This window comes from Macrotis lagotis, chromosome 3 (genome assembly GCF_037893015.1).
Source record: "Macrotis lagotis isolate mMagLag1 chromosome 3, bilby.v1.9.chrom.fasta, whole genome shotgun sequence".
In the NCBI taxonomy this organism is placed as follows: domain Eukaryota; kingdom Metazoa; phylum Chordata; class Mammalia; order Peramelemorphia; family Peramelidae; genus Macrotis; species Macrotis lagotis.
In genome coordinates, this window is record NC_133660.1 from 256,922,409 (window position 1) to 256,943,206 (window position 20,798).

General features: G+C 38.8%; 1 long non-coding RNA gene across 1 annotated transcript in view; it reads right to left on the bottom strand.

Annotated features, from left to right (window-relative positions):
- Positions 1-20,798, bottom strand: part of LOC141518430 (uncharacterized) — a 94,644-nt gene that overhangs the window by 16,521 nt on the left and 57,325 nt on the right. The window contains exon 3 of the long non-coding RNA XR_012477196.1: positions 14,204-14,286. This is a non-coding gene — a long non-coding RNA (uncharacterized LOC141518430). The remainder of the gene's footprint in view (positions 1-14,203; positions 14,287-20,798) is intronic.

Sequence of the window (20,798 nt, forward strand, 5' to 3'; positions counted from 1 at the left end):
AAGGCAATGGGGTTAAGTGGCTTGCCCAAGGCCACACAGCCAGGTAATTATTAAGTGTCTGAGGCCGGATTTGAACTCAGGTCCTCCTGCCTCCAGGGCCAGTGCTCTACCCACTATGCCACCTAGCTGCCCACAGTAGTCCTATTTTATAAATGAGGCAGCAAACATGGACAGGAATCATGACTTCAATAGAATTCAATCCAAGAGCATCTATTTATTAAGTTACAGCCACTGTACTGACAGCTAGTAATGCAAAGGGAAAAAAAATAGACCCCACCATTAAGGAACTTTACATTTTCCTTGGGAAAAAATTATGCATGTGTACATATATGTGTGTGTATGTACATATGTCTATATGCTTGAATTGTATATACATGTGTCTAAATGTATATATAGATATAAAATAAATGATAAACAAGAGGAGGATCTGAGTTCAAATTTGACCTCAGACACATAACAGCTGTGTGACTCTGGCTGAGCCACTTCACCCTAATTGCTCCAAAAAAAAAACAGAAAGGAAAAAGAAAAAAAAATTATAGACAAAAATAAGAACTAGGCTAGATATTGAAGAAGGGCAGTGGTATGCTGGTAAATATGTTTAACAATCAGCTCTCTGAGTGAAAGCATTAAAGGCAGAATGCACTTGTAAGTTAAATCTACATTGTTATCCCTTTTTCATTGCTTTAGCCTAGATGATCAACAAAACAATGAATCAAACCCAGCTTTATAACCTTTGCTTATTTCCAAGATGTACATGCTCACAATAAAAATTGCTCAATTGACTCTCCAAGCTGAATCAAATTGGCACACTGCTGAATATAGGCACACCCAGATGAATGCCCTGTTGGAGGAGGCAATAGGCTTGGATACAGCATGGTAAAGTAAAAAGAACCCTGAATTTGGAGACCTAGGACCTGGATCCAACTTCTGACTCTAATGTGATTGGTCTTATTATGGGCAATTCACTTGGGCACTGCACTGTCTTGATCTTGAAGCAGCTGGGTTCATCTCCTTTCTCTAATAGATTTCTCTAATAGATTCAGACTATATGACGTTATGGGAAACAAAGTAATTTAGAAAGAGACCTAAAAAGCTGAGACAATCAGAAAAGTACTCCTGAAATAAGGGGTATTTAAGAAAAGTCTGGAGAGGAGGGTCCCAGAAACATAGGTGAAGAGGAAATATTTCAGGCAACTTCCACTAAGGCACTAATAGTGAAGATGGAAAATCTTAGGAAAAACAAAGTATGGAGCGTTGAATGAAATTGGGGATGTAATGATTAGTTGGTTTAAAGAGACAGAATGAAGCCAACACTTGAAGACTTTAACCTTCTAAGAGCAAAATAGAGGTGCTTTTGCTATTTCCTAGAGACCTAGGGAGTCATGGAAGTGTCTTGAGCAGGGAAGTGACATGGTAAACCTGGTGGAATACAAGTACAGAATTTTCTGACTTCAAGTCCATTATTCTTTTCATCATTCCTCATTATTTCACCAAGTAACAAGTAAATAACTGTATGCATACAAAATATATACAAAAAGGATGGAAGACAATCTCATTAGAGAAGTCATTAACCATTGCAGGACAGGAAGGGAACTGAGAAAGGCTGCCTGCAGAATTTGAACTGAGGAAGTCAAGGAAAGCTTGACTTTCAAACAGCCTCCTGATGAGATGCAGATTACTTTTTATTTCTTTTTTGATCCCCTTCCCACCCCTCCTTAAGCCTGACATAGCTAATTGTTAGAAGAACTAGGGTTTGGGGGTTGGTGTGTAAGGAAACCATTTGGGGCTCCTTTTTCCTTTGACCTTGAGCTCTTCCTAATTGCAATCTTGAAATAAGGTTGCATATCCTTTGCATTTACTTCTCTGGGTTGCTTCTCATACAATAAGTATTTATTATGTGCCTTCAGATGAAAAATAGTGTGGTCTAGTGACTGACTTCATACTTAGAACTACCTGGGTCTGAATCCTGACTCTGCTCCATATTGGCTGGGCAGATCCTGGCAAATCATATGACCTTCAAGAGCTCTGAACAACTCTTCTAGGATTTTAAGTTGTAGAAAAGATGATGGGAGTTTCCTCTGTATAGGGAGTCCACATAGGTATTTGTAATAGATGCATTATATAATAATTATTATATAGCATATTATATGATATGTGTCACACAATGCATCATATAATCTATGTTAGAAGGTATAATAATTTCAATATAGTATGTTGTCTAATATATGCCATGTAATATGTGTCAAATGGTATGACTATCACATAGCATACTGTATAATATGTCCCATAATGTATCATGTAATCTGTCAGATGGTATAATAACTATTCTATATTATATTTATCATGTATCATCTGTCATATATAATGCATTGTTCTGTTATATAGTAATTAACCTACATACTATTTAATAATGATGTGTGGAATGTGTCATTAATATATTTCATAAATGTCACATTACATTATACAATATAATAGACATGTCATTATTATTATCAAATATCATTATTATTACCCAGATGAGCTGCTTAGCTTGAAAACCATAAAGCAGTCTGACTGGACAAGCAGGCATCTGACTGGACAGGACAGGCAGAGCTAGTGAGGTCACTGTTGGAGGCATGACTCCAGTGGCTGGTAGTATTCTGATGTGCCAGGTCCCATGAAGGGTCCTGGGCATACAAGGACAATCAAAGAGCTCAAGTCCTATGGGGTTAGGGGGAGGACCAATGGGAAGAAGGTCTAGACACATTGTGGCATACATGATTATTAATATGGAAGGGAAGGAGAGAGCATGGAGGCTTTGGGCAAGCAGGAAAGGTTTCCCATAGAAACTCCGTGAACAATCAACAAGCCTTGGACTAGGTAGGCACAGTGACAAGTGTTAGAGATAACAGAAAAGTCACAAAACAATCTCTGCCCTTGGGGAGCTTACAGTTGAATGAGGGAAGCAACAGGAAAATAACTGGATGGGTACAAAATGTATACAAAGAGGATGGAAGACAATCTCAATAGGGAAGTTATTAACCATCGCAGGAGAGGAAGGGAACTGAGAAAGGCTGCCTGCAGAATGTGAACCGAGGAAGTCAAGGATTCAGATTTTTTTGTCTGGAATATCTGGTACATAGCAAGGACTTAAAAAATGATTGCTGAATTGAATTGTGTCAAGATAAATAGGGTCAGTAGTAGCAATAACAAGCAGTAACACTATGCTGCCTTTGAAAAGAATGTTCTAAAGGTGTTCTTCCTTTAGCTTTGGTTCAGGAATAGGGCTCACACTATCCAACTTACCATCTATATTCCAGAAAAATACCTATGGTCATTTTGAACAGCAGTAATCCTAAAATATAAGAGAAATGTTGCTCACAAATCTTTTCAGAGGTAATTAATTGAGTGTTCTTTCAAAAAGAAAAGAGAATCTGTATTGTGTGTCTGTGTGTGTGTGTGTGTGTGTGTGTGTGTGTGTGTGAGAGAGAGAGAGAGAGAGAGAGAGAGAGAGAGAGAGAGAGAGAGGAAGGGGAAGAAAGGAAAGGGGAAGAAAGAGGTAAGAAACAAAGACAGAAAGGGAGGGGGAAGAAACAAGAAAGAGACAGAGATGGAATGAAAGGGAGGAGAGAAAGAGGGAATGAGAAACAAAGGTAGAGAGGAGAGGGGGATAAAGAGAAAGGGAAAGAAATAGGAGAAAGTGAGAAAGAGAGAGAGAGAGATAAAAATAGCAAAGAAACAACACTTTTCTTAGTTCTCTGAAAGACTGGCATCTTTCCAGGATAGACTTAAGCACTTTTTGTACTTGGAAGAAAAAAAGAAAGATGGGATTGGTTCCAAGAATCATCACACAAACTGGAGAAATATGGAGTCAGCGGCTGCATTGAAAACAGCCAAAGTGGTACCGCCAGCTGCAGGCCCATTAATTAATGTTCAGTGGTATGTAGCCATGCCAATGACCTTGCTGCTTGTTGAATTCACAAAAGATAATTTCCACAATCTCTACTTTTTTCTCGGAGGTATATTTATCCCAGGAGTACCTAGCACATTGTCCCCTATCTCTCTGAGCAGTAAATTTGTTGTAATTGCAGAGATAGAGTAAAAGCTTGACTGAGCCCTCAGTGGTTTAGAGAGATTTATTTCCGGGGCTTAAGGGGGTTTTAGCTTGTGTGACTGGAACAGAGTTGAGAGGAGTGGGGGAAAGAACCCAAGAGAAAATGTAGATTTAATGGATCTATAAAACGACCCGGCTGTAGATAAATGGGTGTTCCAACAGCCTAACCCAGACCTTGGCCCCAAGACAGCCGGTCCTACACCAGGGGTCTATAATATTACGTATTTCTCTCTGAGGCTTACAGTTTTCCTTGTGAGATTTGTAGGAGAATGGGGGATAACCTAAACTACTGAGAAGAAAAGAAAAATCTTGGTTGCCCAGTTTTGAAGCTGAAAGAACTTGGAGAAAAATCAGGATCCAGAAAGAGAGGCCCAAGTCCCTGCCCTTCCTTTCCCTAAGATAACTTTTGAGCAAGGCTTCCAGAAGGCAACATCATAAGGATCTTCCCTAGACAGTGGGGTCTGGGCATTTCCAATTACCACAGTCAATTCCGATAGATCCTGAGCTTGTTTATCCCCTGAGTTGGATAAGGGGGTTTGGGGAAAAGCTGATCAGAGATGGCTAAATATATTTCCTTGGCTAGTAAGCCTTTTCCCTGTGAGACTGCCGACTTTTGATCCCCAAAGCTAAGTTCTCTGAACAGCTGCCTTGCAAGCTCTGCTGAGGCTGAACTTTTGACTGTCATTTTTTGACATAATCATGAAACTGATCACGGCTTTAAACATACATTTTTGTCTTGAGGAAAAAGAAGATAAATGGGAAAGGGTCTTCTTCTCTTCCCCATGCAGGAAAAGAGGGACCCTAATGGGGGGAGGGAGGTAATAAGATCGTAGATGCAGAGATAAAAGGAGTCGGACAAATCATTCAATCCAGTCCTTCATTTGACAAATTAAAAAAACTGAGGAATGAATAAATGAAATGATGTATGGAGCTTAGAAGTGGCAATACTGGGATTCAAAGCTAGGTCCTTGGTTCCAAGTCCAATATTCTTTCCATTACATTATATGTCTTCTTAGGATCTAAAGGAAATTAACTTGTTAACTTTTAGAAGAATAAAATGTCAATTTAGAGAAGGACCTTGGAGATCACCTAGTCTTCATGGTGTAGAGGAGGAAACAGAAGCCCAGAGAGGGGAAGCAATTTATTCTAGGTCACTCAGCTAATTCATAGAGAGCCAGGATTAGAGCCCAGATCTTCCAGGGCTGCCCTGCCATTAGTCAGTAGGGTTTGGCCATTTCCAATTATCACCACCATTTCCATTGGATGCTGATCTTGGTTCTCCCCTAAATAAGGCATTTTGACTAGAAGACAACAATATCTTCCCTTGGTCACCCTTCTTTGTACTAAGCTAGTTGCCAGCTGTGTGCCACATAACAAGACTAGATCACCAACAGAGAGCTGGCCCAATGATCTGTGGGGTGACTTGAAATTTTTGATCTTCTCCAGATCAGGAAGTTGGAAATAACATCAATATTAATATATTATCAATGCTAATAAATAATGATCAATTATATCATTAATTTTTAATCATAAAAGATTAAGATAATAAAAACAAGAGTATTTGTGTTACATTTTAAACTTTGCAAAATATTTTACTTCTGTTATCTCATTTGATCCTCCCAAAAACCTTAATAGATTAGAAAACACACTGAGAGACAGTAATCACTTTGAGCAGGATCACTCCCCTAGTATCTGAGATGGGATTTGAACTCAGATCTTCCTTACTCCAAGTCTAGGGCTCCAGATATGGAACGTGCTATTTAGCATGGGGTGGGAGGAGGAATTCTGGCCTAGTGGCCCAGTCCCTTGAACATATGCTTAGCTTGTTTAATGGAAGTTATTTAACTTTGCTTGCATGCCAACTTGACTAGGCCTGCTTGCAGGCAAAAATTGCAATCTAGACTGAGTTAATTCCCTTCAGCTCTACCCTCTGAGACCCTCTTCCTCCTCCTCAGCGTCTTCTTCCTATCTGAGGCTCTCACCTTAATCATCACCTAAGTTCCATTGCTTTCCCAGACTCATCCTTGCACCAAAGCATACTTCTTCCTCTTTTCCATTGTCTCAGAGTTCTGAAAAAACATTAACTCTAGAATAAGAGTCAGTTGTCATTTGTCAGTTGTATCTGACTCTTCAAAACTCCCTTGGGGCAGGGGGGGGGGGGGGTTTAGGTAAAGATACTGGCGTGGTTTGCCATTTCCTTCTCCGGTTCATTTTACAGGTAAGAAAACTCAGGCAAACAAGTTTAAGGGACTAGCCCAGGGTCAAACAGCTATGAAGTGTATAAGGCCAAACTTGAACTTGAAAAGATGAGTTTTCCTGGCTCCAGGTCCTGAATTCTATCAGTTGCATCACCTAGCTACCCAAAAAATCAGAGGACCTAAGTTCATGTCACTTGCTATCTGTATGATCTTAGGCCAGTCACCAAACTTTTCTTGGTCTTGTTTTTCTCGACTGGAAAATGAAAGGGTTGGATCAATTGGTCTCTGAGATCCTTTTTAGGTCTAGATCTATGAACCAAGGCTTTTATGATTTCTGCAAGATGACAACAGATAGTAATTATCAGCACCAAGGCTAGGTCAGTCAGTATACCAGTTAGAGATAGAAACCAACCTGGCTATAACTGAGCAGCACTTCGATAGAAAATATTGATATATCAAGGAAACACTTATTCAGCAGATTTGACAAAGAGGAAGAGCTATAGTTAAGGTGATGATGATTAGACTAGCCACAACAGCGGGGTCTTTTATTAGAGTTTTCAATTGTTAGCAGAGTGAAACTCAGACCAGAGTAAGCTTAGATATGGTATGGCTGAATTATTCAGGCTCCTCACTTCCAATATTTTTGTGTATTTCTTCTGATGTGGTGACTTAAAGGAAGCACATGGTACCTACTTTTTCCTTCCCCCATTACATGTGCTGGTAGGCTATGGTTGTTCTCGGTACTTTTCTTGTGCATATTCCAAGATGGGTTAGTGTGCATTTAAAAGGCAACTCTGAGACAAACCCAATTCCATCTTTGATAAAAGAATGATTGTCTTAGATCTTTCTCATTCTTCCTTGGGTCCTTCTTGAAAGTTACAGACATAATAGTGATGAAGAATAACTATCCAAGTCTAAGGATGCAAGTTTTCTGAGACACAGTACATCTTATATATAATTATCCTTTCCACATCATGTCCTTCCCCATCACTGTTTCTATATATTGTGGGTTGTCATAAGAAATTAAATGGTAGGGTTTTGGGGGGGGAAATTTCAGGGAGTTTTTGAAAAGCCAAAAACAACATGGGAAGTCCAAGCAATGACACAGAAAAAGCGTAGAAACACATAAATATATAAAATGTATGAATAGTAATATATACTATCAACCTAAATTTTACAATAAGGTAAAGGTACATAAAAGAAAAAAACTGAGACTTTTCTGATATGAAAAGAGGGTCAAAAAGTTTTCCATGGATTTTTTTCAGATCGTGGAGAGATATCATGCCCCTAACCCCCAGATGTGGAAGCACTAACTGTACTACCTACTGCTAAAGATCTTGAGGGGTGTATAAGTGGTTAAGTTTGCTCCATGTTTTTGAACCTTGGAGCTATGGAGAAACACCCAGAGATGAATGGTGTTTTCCAGTAAGAGGAGAAATTTTTCAGCATAGGATATAAAAGTGGAAAATTGGAGCAGAGAAACAGAGATAAGGATTTAGAGTCAATTTCATACAGTGCTTAGCAACTCCTCTTGCAGCAAATAGGAGTAACATTCACAATCGTGATAAAAAGGATGGAGTTGGATGAATTCCCTCAAACAATGTGTTTCTGGAATGTCCAGTTAGCCATGTTTCCTGCAGACCTGTCACCTTTCAGCAGGGGATCCATCAGTTTGTGCTCAGAAGTTAAAACATAAATTGGTAAAAATGGCAGAGCTAGACAGAACCTTCCAAATTAGAACATTTGTCATTCGAGTTTATGCTGTTAGAACTCGAAAGTGTTTCCCATGAGTAAACTTCGCTACTTATCAGTAAGACCAAACTTCACTACTTATCAGTAAGGCCATATCATCCCATCCTTCCCTTGGGATGTAGCAAACGGTATATTTCTTCAGGACCACAGACACTGAAGCTTCCATTCAGGCTCTATAGACACAGACCACATGTCAATCTTTCCATCTCAGACTTTCTTCATTAGACAAACTCACTGTAGACCACAGGGGAAAAGAGTCCTGGGTGCTGGGTCAGGGAGACAAAGAAAGGCAAAATCAGTTCCTGCCCACAAGGAGCTTATGTTCTAATGAGGAAGACCTGCATTCAATTAAACCATAATCAGATTGGGTGGAAGGTAGACTCAGAGGAAACACATTAGTAATTGAGAGGGGGAGGAGGGATAAGGAGAAACTGGGGCCTCTTTTTTTCTTTTTTGGCCAATCAAAATATTCTTGGTTATGGACCTCTGTAAGAACCCAAGCATACTACATCTGAGGTAAGTGGATATAAAATTAATGGGGCTCCTTGAATCCTGATGATGTGCAATTATTTTCTCCTAACTTTTCACAGATAAGATTTTCTCCCCAGATCTGAAATAGTCTTTTAAAAACCATTTCTAAGGTTCATACAGTATTTCCATGACGTTACTATCCACTGCTGGGTGATCATCATATATAGGGATGAGAGAAAAGAATCAGACTCCAGTGGGCTGAGTGAATGGATCCCACCTAACAGACAGCAAGGAGGAACTTAGAGTGAGGAGTCCAGGTCCATGACCATTGCCTTCTCCTGGATGTGTTAGCAAAAAAAACACATCATATATAAACAAAGTACTTTATCTAGGGTTATGGCAAGAAGCTCCAAGATTGGAACATGCATTAAGATAGATAACATTCCCAAATGAGCCTTTCAGGTTTCCAGCCAAGAATTTGTTCTTGGGATCCCTTTGGCAAACAAAGAAAAAGAAAAAAAAAAGAAGCCTTTCCTTGAAATATCAATTTTCACCCCACTGGTTGTGTTTCTATATTTTGCCATTACCAGCTGGGAAGAGACAGGAAGAGGGTGCCCCTTTTGCATCAGAGAGATTAAATCCTACCTCAGATATTCACTGGCCCACAACCAATCATTTAACCTGGCCTTAGTTTTCTCTGTCTTGGTTTTCTCATCTGTAAAATGGGAACAATATTAACCCTTGTCTCATAAGGTTGATGGGAAGAGCAAACAAGTAATAGGTACTGTGCTCAGTGCTTGAAGTATAAATGCAAGCCCCCCCCCAAAAAAAAACGAATCCAAAAACAGTCCCTGTTTTCAAGGATTTTATATTCTGTTGGGGGGGGGAAGAAAAGAAAGGGGAAAGGAAAGTGAGTGAGGTATATTATAAAAGGGGAAAATGGAAAAAGTCTGAGGGTCAGAGGAAGTCCTAGGTTAAAAAGGAAATAAAGGAAATAAAATACAGTTAATATGAGTGTACCTGTATAACCTATATCACATTATTTGTTGCCTTAGGGAGAATAGAGAAGAAAGAGAGGAAGGGAGAAAAATTTGGAAATCAAAATCTTACAAAAATGAATGCTGATAACTATCTCTACATGTAATTAGAAAAAATAAACAAAAATATAAATACATATATATATATATAAAATGATCACAAAAATAAAAAATAATGTGTATGAATAGTATATAATAAATAAGTATATAATTGGTGGAATGATCCATAATTTTTTATTAAAATAAATAAAATTAAAAGCAAAGGGAAAAAGAAGGAACTAAAAGAGAATTCCTAAGCCCTTCCTTAAAATGGAGACCCTAGGAGGAACATTTCAATAGAAAAAGAATTGCCAGAGACAAATGAGTTAGAGTTTATATTTAGTGCTTTGCAAAACTTAGAGTTAAATAAGCATGAACTATTGTTGTTGTGATCATTAATCTCTCTTTTTTTAAGCACAGTTCAAATGGTCCTGGGACAAGTCACTATCCTGCTATTATTCATTTATATTTGCTGCTCTGTGAACCTTTGCAGAGGTAAACACCTGCTATTTGTACTGAATAAATGCATAATGATGCCAGCTCATCTTTGGTAAGGTTACTGAGAGTATCTTTGATACTGCTCCAGTAATAGATAAGAATTAAATTCATCTTACTCTGTTTCCACAATTCTTATTTCTTGTTTGTTTGTTTTCTGAGGGGAGTAGGCAATTAGAGTTAAGTGATTTACTCAGGGTCATACAACTAGTAAATATCTGAGGCTGGATTTGAACTCAGGTCTCCTGACTCAAGGTTACACCTCTATCCTACTTCCCCACCTAATTGTTCCCCTTTTAGTTTTGTTTTGTTTGGGGGGAGGGAGGCAATTGAGCTTAAGTAACTTGCCCAGAATTACATAACTAGCAAGGGTCTGAGGCCAAATTTGAATTCAGATCTTTTACCAGGTCTCATTGTTTTTTCGGGTTTTTTGCAAGGCAAATGGGGTTAAGTGTCTTGCCCAAGGACACACAGCTAGGTAATTATTAAGTGTCTAAGGCCAGATTTGAACTTGAGTCCTCCTGACTCCAGGGCCAGTGCTCTGTCCACTGCAACACCTAGCTGCCCCCCACTAGGTCTCTTTGGAAGTTTTTTTTATTTCGTGCAGTTTGAAGAAAAGTATTTGGTATAGTGCCATTTTTTTAAATTCTTAAATTGTTGTGGATCAACACTGTGTGGGAGCTATTGTGGGTAACAGTTCTATTTGTAGTAATGGTCTGGTTCTAATAGAATTGATTTGCTGAATACCAAAAGGTAACTAGAGGTCTATATTAAGCACCTACTATGTACTATGGGTCAGACACTGTGATAAATTCTGGGGGTTACAAAAGAGTCAAGACAGTCCCTTTCCTCAAGGAGCGTAACAGTCTAACATGAGAATAAGCAAATAAATATGTACAAATAAGCAATAGATTGGGAGCTAGAAGGGACTTCAGAATTGTCTTAGACTAATCTCTTCATTTAATAAATAAGGAAAGAGAGGTCCAAAGAGGACATGTTCTTTGCCAAAAGTCACACAGGTAGTAAATGGGAAAAAAAAAGGATAATGGAAGAACCGACCCCAGTCTTCCATCTGACAATATTTTAGTTCAAATGCTCTTACTTATTAGATGCTAAACTCTCCTGTTCCTAGCTAATCTAACTTTACAAATGTGTTGTACAGAGATCTCCTAGTTATCTGGTCAGGAGATGACCCAACATAAGAAACCTCCCATGGCCCAGGTTTGGAAAGAGATGGATAGCTTTCTTGATTCTGGAGGGAAAGGGTGAGTAATGGGGTCATTCTTAGTCCTTTTATACATAGCAATTAAAATTCCATTATAACACCAAAGGGACTCGTGGACCAAGTCTTTCTATTCATTCCGGTCCTCTTTCATCATCTAAGGGGAAGCATTTGTTTCCCATCTCTCTGCTGATAGGAACATGTTTTTCCCCTAATTTCTTTCTCCTAGAAAAAAAAAATGTGTATTTGTTTGGACTCTCAATTTATTTCCAAGGTCATAGAATCATTGCTCATCAGGGTTGGAAAGAGCCTTAGAGATGGAGTCCAACTCTATCTTGTTACAGCTGGGGAAACTGAGAAAAGAAAGGCCAAGTTACTTCCTTAGGGCTCACACAACAAAGTGAATGGCAATCATGGTTTCATATTTAATCCTTTTTTTGTGGATTTTGTGGAAATACTCTTCTGTCATTATTAAATGCAAGATATAAAATTAAATAAAAAAATAATAAAGTTAGTGGTGGATATGGAACTAAATGTCTCCTAGTCTAACTCCTAAACCACACCAATAAAGATTTCATTGCAGTCAAAGACATCTATTTGCCTTTTGTACAATTTTCCCTGATCTAAAAGATTTTCAATCTCCCACTATTGGCTGCCTGAGATACAAGAGATTTTCTTTATTGTAAAACAAATGAACCATTTGATAATTTACAGCTTCAGGTACAAATGACTGCCAGAGCAGCATAACTAAATGAAGTAAATAGATTAAATGTTCTCCTTGCAGTCAACAGGGGGAATGAGACACAGCACCTGGGTTGGCCACAACCTATCTCTATTAAATCACAGAGAAAAACTCAGAAACTGGGTGTCCAAGTTGATGGGTGAAAGGACAGAGTGTATATGAGAATTACTCCCATAATCATAACACTCAATTTAGAAATGCTTTCCTTACAACAAACATTTGAAGTAGGTTGTGTAAGTATTAGGCATAGGAAAAAGGGCCACCCATTGATCAGGAAAACTTGGGTTCAAATTCTGTCTCTGACCCAGATTAGCAATATGACTAATGGCAAGACACTTAACCAGTCAGCATCCACAGGTAGCTCTCTGAGATTACAAATTAGAAATGAAGTTTATGGTTGGGTTACATTTGTACTTTCACCCCCTATGGTTTCCTTTTTTGGAATTGCTGTCTTGCTCCTTTAGAAAGTTAAACTCCCTGAAGGATTGTCTTGCTGTCTGTTTACATTTGTATTTCCAGAATTTAATCCAGTGTCTGATACAATATAATGACAATAAATGATTGTAGATTCAGTCATTTCCACACTGGTGGTACCCTAGACTTAATGAAATTACAAGTCTGGACCAACAAAGACAACAAAAAAAATGAATTTACAGAAGAGGAAGCTGAATCAGTTAGTAAATGGTAGAGTCAGGCTTCCAGTCTTCATCTTCCTCCTTGATCTTTCCACATCAGCACACTTTCTTAAATGGTATGTCCAATCCACAGTCTGTGGGGCTATATGTGGCCCTCAAAGCTTATTCATGTGGCATCATCACATTTTATTACTATATTCATTGGTAATATAGCTTACTTTTTAGTCATAAATAAAAATTAAATTCTATATGTGGCCCTTGAAAAAGTTTTTGTTGGGCCAGGAGACCAAGAAGAACTAAAAGGTTGGACACCCAGGCTCTCGGTTGAGGAGGAAAGGAGCAAAGGGTGAGGGTGGGGGGACTGGGTAAGGTAACTGCAACCACAGACATTGGACTAAAACAAGATTATAGATTTAGAACTGAAAGGGACCTTTAACATCAACAAATCCAACTCCCTAGTTTTACAGATGTAGAAACTGAAACCCCCACGAAAAAGGAATTGCTTGTCTAAGGCTACAGAGACTGTAATTCAGAGCACCATAATCTCTGACTCAGTTGAACTTTCTTTCCATAAAGTCATGACTGCCATTTTTATAGTTATTTTCATAGAACTTCCAAACCAAAATCCCCTTTTCAGATTCCAAGTCCCCTATATGTGTTGTCTCCCCAGTTAGAGTGTTAACTCCTTGAGGCCAGGGACTGTCTTTATATTTGCATCCCAATGTAATAAGTGCTTAATAGATCTTTTTTTTTAACTCTGTGAAGGCTAGAAGGGACTTCAATCTAAATCAACTCCACAGATGAAGAAACTGAAGTTAAAGAGTTTAAGTGACTCACCTTACCCAGTTGGCTTACACAGTGATTTACCTAAGCTAAGGGATCCAGTCTAACTCTACAGATGAAGAAACTGAGGCTAAAAGTTTAAATGACTCACCTTACTAGTTGGCTTACACAGTGGTTTGTTTAAGCTAAGGAGTGGAAACTGCTCATGAACCCAAGACCTTTGACTCCCCCAAATTTACCCCAACACAGTCAGGCCTCCTTCAACCATCCCATGAAGGAAGGAAGAATATATAAGTATTTAAGAACTTATCATTTGCCAGGCAAGAATAGCTCTATGAGCCATGGCTCACATTGCTTTCATGTGGCCCAAGAATGAGCTCATCACCATAATAGTAAGAATATATCATTCTAATCTTAAAATGAAGGACAAAAAAATAAGTTAGAGGATATTTTGTATCTGTGGTTATGGTTATCGCTACCAAGGTCAGATCAAGAATTTGCCAAGAAAGTCAAACTTCCCATTCTCTGGCTTGAGACCAGAACCTGCTGAAAGGTTGGTTTGTTGGTATTTTGCTGTGGAGTTTTTATTTGGGACTATTAGAGGGGTACTTGGTCAGCAGAGTGGAACTATTTTGCTGAGCTACGTCAGGGTACAAGACTCAGGAAGCTCTGCCTCCCATCTCCCACAGTGGCACCATTACTCAGAGAAGTGATAAAAATATAAGCCCATGCATACCTCATCTTAAGAAAGCTGCTAGGGATCTGGTTATCTCTGCAGAATGGAATTAGCTCATCAGAAGGTGTCTTTATGTTCCCTTGCTTGATAAAAGGAAGAAAAGTGAAGAGAAGTTCAGGATTTGGAATCAGAGCATTTGAGTACTAAGCTTGACGCTATTATTTAGCTCTCTGTGTGACCATAGGCACTGAGCTAAGTCTTTTCCAAGTAATATTTCATTTGATCACCACAACACCCCTGGAGGTGAGGGTGCTATTAGTTATTCCCATTATGCAATTGGGGAAACTGAGGCACATAAAGGTGTTTTTTGTTTGCTTTTGTTTTTGTTTTTAAGTGACTTTTGCTTGCAGGTGCATAGCTAGTTAAGAGACTGGGTCACATTCAAACTCAAGTCTTCCAGGGCTGGTGCTCTACTACTTCCAGGGTAGTGCTGGCAGCCCTATCTAGCTACCCCTTAAGCTTGCTGGAGCTCAGTTTCTTCATTTTTAAAATGAAAACATTAGACTAGATAATCTCTAAGGTCCCTTCCAACTCTAAATCTACAAAATTACCAATCCAGGTCTTCTTCAAACTGAAGTCTACACAGCATGCCAGATTATCCCTCAAATATAGGGTGCTCCAAAGGTTTTAGTGCAAGCTTAAGCTGCTAAAATTTAAGTTTTAGTTGCTTAAAATATTACATTTTAATATGTAGTAATGAAAATATTAATTATTAATATCTTTAAATTATTAAAATTTAAAACTGCATTAAGACTTTTAGAACACCTATTGTTGCTATTATTCAGTCCTTTTCAAACATGTCCAACTCATGATCCCTTTTGAAGGTTTTCTGGGTGAAGATGTTGGAGTGGTCTGCAGGTCAAGGCTTTACCCTCAGGACGATAGTTGTCCTCTTCGAGAAGGAAGGATGAACAACTAGTGGAATAGTTTATCATTTCCTTTTCCAGTTCATTTTACAGATGAGGAAATTGAGGCAAAGTTAAATGACTTGTCCAGGGTCACACAACTAGTAAATATCTGGGGCTGGTTTTGAACTCTGATCTTCCTGACTCCAGGCCATCTCTCTATATTCACCTTACCACCTCTCTGGAAGGTGCCCTGTGCTGTAAGTATGATTATCACCATTTTACAGATGAAGAAACTGAGATCTGAAAAGTGAGTTAATATGAAAGTATCCATGATAGGATTTGAACTCGGGTTCACTGAATTCTACTGAACTCCAAATTCCATCTATGGAAAGTTGGAAGGGCCCTAGAAGCCACCTACTTCAATCCCATCATTTTATAGCTGAGGAAAACTGGTGCTGTAAAAGATTAAGGGACTCAGCCAAAGTCACATAGGTAGGGTAGGTCAGAGAGGTAGGATTTGAACCCAAGTGCCCTGAATCATTCTGGACCACAATGCTTCTTTAGTCCTGCACATGTCTCCCCATTGTGCTAGGAAGAGAGACAATAAGGAACTGGCCTTTGTGGCACACCTCTGGAGATGGATAGAATGGAAGAGAAATCCAGAAGGGTGGTGCTGCCTTTGTACTACCAGGTTTGGGACAAGGAAGATGAAGTTGCCAGATATGTTGAGTCAGGGCCACCATCTAAATCCTTTCACATCCACAGGGTCATAGGAGCAGAGCTAGAAGGAACCTCAGAAGCTGTTCAGTTCATATTCTTGATGGGGATGGGGATGGGGATGGGATTGGGGAAACTGAGATCCTAAGTCTTAGGATAATAGTCATTCTTTTTTTTAATTCAATTCCTCTGTCTCCAAATCCAATGTCCATTCCTTGTGTTGTAATCTTTCTCATTTTCATTCAGAAAAAAAAGAAAGACCAAAATAAAACTCCTCCTTCCCTTGGGTTATGAACATGGCCTTGAAAATGTCAACAGACGCATTGTTGTCCAGTTGAGTCTGAAGCCAGAAAGACTGAAATCAGGACCAAAACAGGTGTGAACTTCCCCCCTTTCTGAGGATAGGGTGTCGACTATGAAACTGGAACAAGCCAAGGACGTCGGATACATACCTTCAAGGAAACAAGGATATGATTATCCCAGCCCCCAATTGGCCAGTGGCCTTCCTGTCCTCCCTCCCTCCCCCACCCCGATCCTCCCCACTCCCTTCACTGGCACTATGCTTGGTCTGCAATCTTGAATAGAGCTCTGAGTCCACTGAGTGTTCGGAGAGAAGAGCAACAAGCCCCTTCTTTCAAAGGGCCCTTAATTTCCTTGTTCTCCTGGACATCAGGCCCCAGCCCTTCAGGGCACTCAGATTCGCCCAGGACAAGTGGACAAGAGTAGTCTGACCCTGCCATGTCCCAAGGTCTTCTCCTGACCCCCAACTTTCAGACTGAGGAGCAGAGTTCTTAGAAACAAGAGAAACCATTGATCATACTTGGAAATATCCCAAGTTCAGAGATCCAGATCTGGAAAAGATGCTCATCCCCTGTAGAGGAGAAAACTGAGGCCTAAAGAGAAGAGGCAACTTGACCAAAGTTGCACAGGTCATAAAGTCAGAGCTAGGATTTTAACCTGTGTCCTCTGGCTCCCACTGCTGACCTCAGTCACTTCACCTCTACTTCTGTTTTCTCACCTGTAAATATATTGTATTTAATATACATAATACATAATAAAATAATAATTGTGCTTACTTCCCAGAATCATTGTAAGGATCAAATAAAATAACATTGATAAAGTGTTTTATAAACTTAAGTGCTACATAATTACTAGTAGCAATAGCAATAACAATAATAGCAGCAGCAGCAGCAGCAGCAGCAGTAGAAATGGTAGCAATCGTAATTATAGTAGTAGCCGTGGTAATAATAGTACAAGAGGAATAGCAGCAGCAGCTGTAGTAGTAGTAGTAGCATAGCAGTAGTAGTAGTAGTGGTGGTAGTAGTAGTAGTGGTAGTAGTAGTGGTAGTAGTAGTAATAGTAGTAGTAGTAGTAGTAGTAGTAATAGTGGTAGTAGTAGTAATAGTGGTAGTAGTAGTAGCAGTAGTAGTAGTAGTAGTAGTAGTAGTAGTAGCAGTGGTAATAGTAGTAGTAGTAGCAGTAGTAGTAGTAGTAATAGTGGTAGTAGTAGTAATAGTGGTAGTAGTAGTAGTAGTAGTAGTAATAGTAATAGTGGTAGTAGTAGCAGTGGCAGCAGCAGCAGCAGCAGCAGCAGCAGCAGCAGCAGTAGTAGTAGTAGTAGTAGTAGTAGAGGCAATAGTAGTAGTAATAATAGTAGTAATAGCAGTAGCTGCTGCAGCAGTAGTAATCCCCTGGTAGAGGGATTCTTAACCTGGAATCAAAGAACTTATTTTTAAAATTAGTTCGTTATCTTCAGGGGAGACGAGGTGGTGCAGTAGATAGAGCACTGGCCTGGAGTCAGGAGTAACCAAGTTCAAATCTGACCTCAGACACTTAATGATCGCCTACAGTGCGAGCTTGGGTAAGTCACTTAACCCTATTGTCCTGCAGAAAAAAAATTAATTTGCTATTGCATTTTAATATATTAGTTTCCTTAGTTTTATGTATCTAAAAATTTTCTTCTATAAAGGGGTTTGTAGGTTTTACCAGTCTGCCAAAGGGGTCCATGATATAAAAATGGTTAAAGACCCCCTGACCTGAAAGAATCTGAAGAACTTCAGTCGGAGGTCACCCTCTCATTTCCAGCAATATTCTTATTTTACAGGTAAAGAAACTGAGGTCCAAAGACGTGATGTGATTTGCTCAAGGTCACCCATGTTGGAGCAGGGCCAGGGTCAGTACAGGGACACATTTGAGGGCATGGAGGGTACAGTTCTGCCAACCTCCTAGTAGCTGATGCCATTCGGATCTTCTTGGCTTGAGAGGTCTGCTTTGCCCCAGGTTTCCCACTTTCTTCTTAGTCCCTCAATTGTGACATTTTCTAAGCTTCCCAAAGACCAGGACTATCTTGTTTTGTTAAAATTCATTGTTTCTCTTGGTAGCCCCCAAACTTGCCTCTGTACAATGAACATAGCAGGATTTTCAAAAAATTCCTAGGACACCTGGGTGGTTCAGCACATAAAGCCCAGGATGTTGAGTTAGGAAGGCAGTTAAGTCCTCCCTCTGATTCTTATTAGCTGTCACCCTGGGTTAGTCATTTAACCTCTATCTGCCTCAGTTTCCCTTACCTATGAAATGAAAACATTGATATACTTACCTGCCTAGATTACTGAAAGTATAGAAAGGATATGTAAAATTCTTATAAACCTTAATATGTTATGAAAATGTGGGCTATAATTAAATACTTCAATTACCTATTTCTTGAAACTCTGGCCCAACCTCTGGTTTATGATAAATGATTTCTACTTTTTTTCAATAAACAAAAAAACATTCATTTTCTCTCCTTTCCACATCCTTCCATTAAAAAACAAAACCCATCTAATGACAACTATATAATAACATCTAAAAACAACTATAACAACTATGCAACTATCTAATAACAGCTTGAACTCTTTATTTCCTTTATTTCCTTTCTCTGTAGTTAAGCAACTCAAATTCCCTCTTTGGATATGTCCAGATTTACATCTCTCATTCTGCACTGGATTCCCATTTCAAGCCCCCCCCCCAAATGGGAACTTTCCCTCTGTCCCATTGATTGGACCTAATTTCCAGCATAAGTTGACTCCCTTCCTCCCTCTCTTAAACCACCACAGAAGCCACAGATCAGTGTTCTCTGGGCTAATTTAGAAATGGGCCTCTTTTAGGAATGGAAATGTGGTGACCGAATCTGGAAATATTTACTCTAAGGCAAAAGGGAGAAATCTGGAGCAAAACAGAAGAAAACTTCATGGGAAAGAATGATCACAGTCATTATTATAGATGTGGCTTTTAAAAAGCCATCTCCTAGCAACTCAAAAGGGGGAAAGATCTATTTCCTAAGCAGCACTGCAATGATTCTCAACAAAATAAGCATTTTAATTGTTGTCTTCCATGCCTTGCCTTCCCTTCTTCAGCTTGTCAAGGGAGGCAGGTTTTCAGGGAGGTTTAGTCCTTCCCCTGTCCACTAGGGGAATGTCAGAACACGTCAGGATTTAAGAGTATTTCTTGGGCCTAACTACCTAATCTCTTTAACTTTTCATCTCTAAGTGAATTATTCTCCTTTCTGGCCTCTGCCACTTGGAACCCCTAGCACATTTCACAGTTCAGGTCATGGTTTAATGACACTGTCCCCTTCCATAAAAAGTTTTCCCTAATTTCTCTAATTTTTAGGGTTCTCCTTTCCTCAAAGTACTATGGATTTGCTTTCATATCTTTCTATTTATGCATTTTTATATATATATATATGCATGTATATGTGATATATAAACTTACATATACATAATTTATATGTACCTGTTTTTATATATTGCACATTTGTGTGTGTGTGTATATATATATACATATATATATATATATATATATGTATATATATATAGTACATAGATGTGTGTATTATACAGATAAAACCATCTAGAAACCCAGTGGACAAAGCACTACATTGAGTCATATAGTCTTGAGTTCAAATCCTACCTTCAGATAATTATCAGTTCTGTGACCCTGGATGTGGTTTTTAAAAACCTTTGTCAGGCTCAGTTTCCCCATCTGTAATGATAGCAACCTACTTCTGAGGATCCTTGTGAGGACTGAGTGAAATAACCTATATTAAGCAATTTGCAAACCTTAAGGTCTTTTATCAATGTGGGCCATTGTTATAACCATTACCATTATTAACAAATGTTTCTCCCAATAGAATGTAAGATCCTTGACAGCAGGGTTTGGTTCTTTTTCCTAATACGTTTTTCTCCATTCATTGACTGATCTGCACCTTCTTGCAAGGCAATGATTTAAACTTTGAACACAGAGAGCCAAGGACAAATATTTTCTACTAGAGACAGCCCTTAAAAGTTGATTGCCACCTTTTTATTTTATTTTTTATTTTAGGGATGGTCCTTCAACCAGTTCCAAATCTGCCTAACCATACTTTTGTCTAACCCATACCTCTCTATTTACAAGAATAGCACAAGAGCTTTTATCAAATTATTTTTTCTAAAATCAAATATTATAAAAAGGAGAAAATTATGGCTCATCATGGACACAGTGATCACTTACCTCCAAGGTTCCCATCATTTCAACTTCAGCAGAGAAGGCTTCCTTGTCCATCAGGATTGTGCCAAAACTATGTAGTCTACCTTCTTGTTTCCTCTATTTTTTATTTTGAAGAATGAAATTTATTATTTGGATAAGCCAAGAATTTATCACCTGCTTTCCTTTTGGAAGAGGGTGAGCTCTAGCAGATGTCTGAATAATTAGATCCCCTTCCCCATCACTATATTGCCATCTATTTCTTGAACTTTTTGTTTATTTCCTTTCTCTGTCCAGGTGGTCTATAGCACATTTCCACAATAATATTTCTTCTATTTCTTCTTCATTGATCCTAAACCAAATGCATTCCATGTTTCCTTCTCTGGCTCCTAGATATCCTCACAAGAATACATCTTGCATATTGTTCCCCAACTCCCTCTTCATCTATGTTCTCCATTATCTATTCATTTTAAAGAAGGTATATTCTTTTTTTTTAGTTTTTGCAAGGCAAATGGAGTTAAGTGACTTTC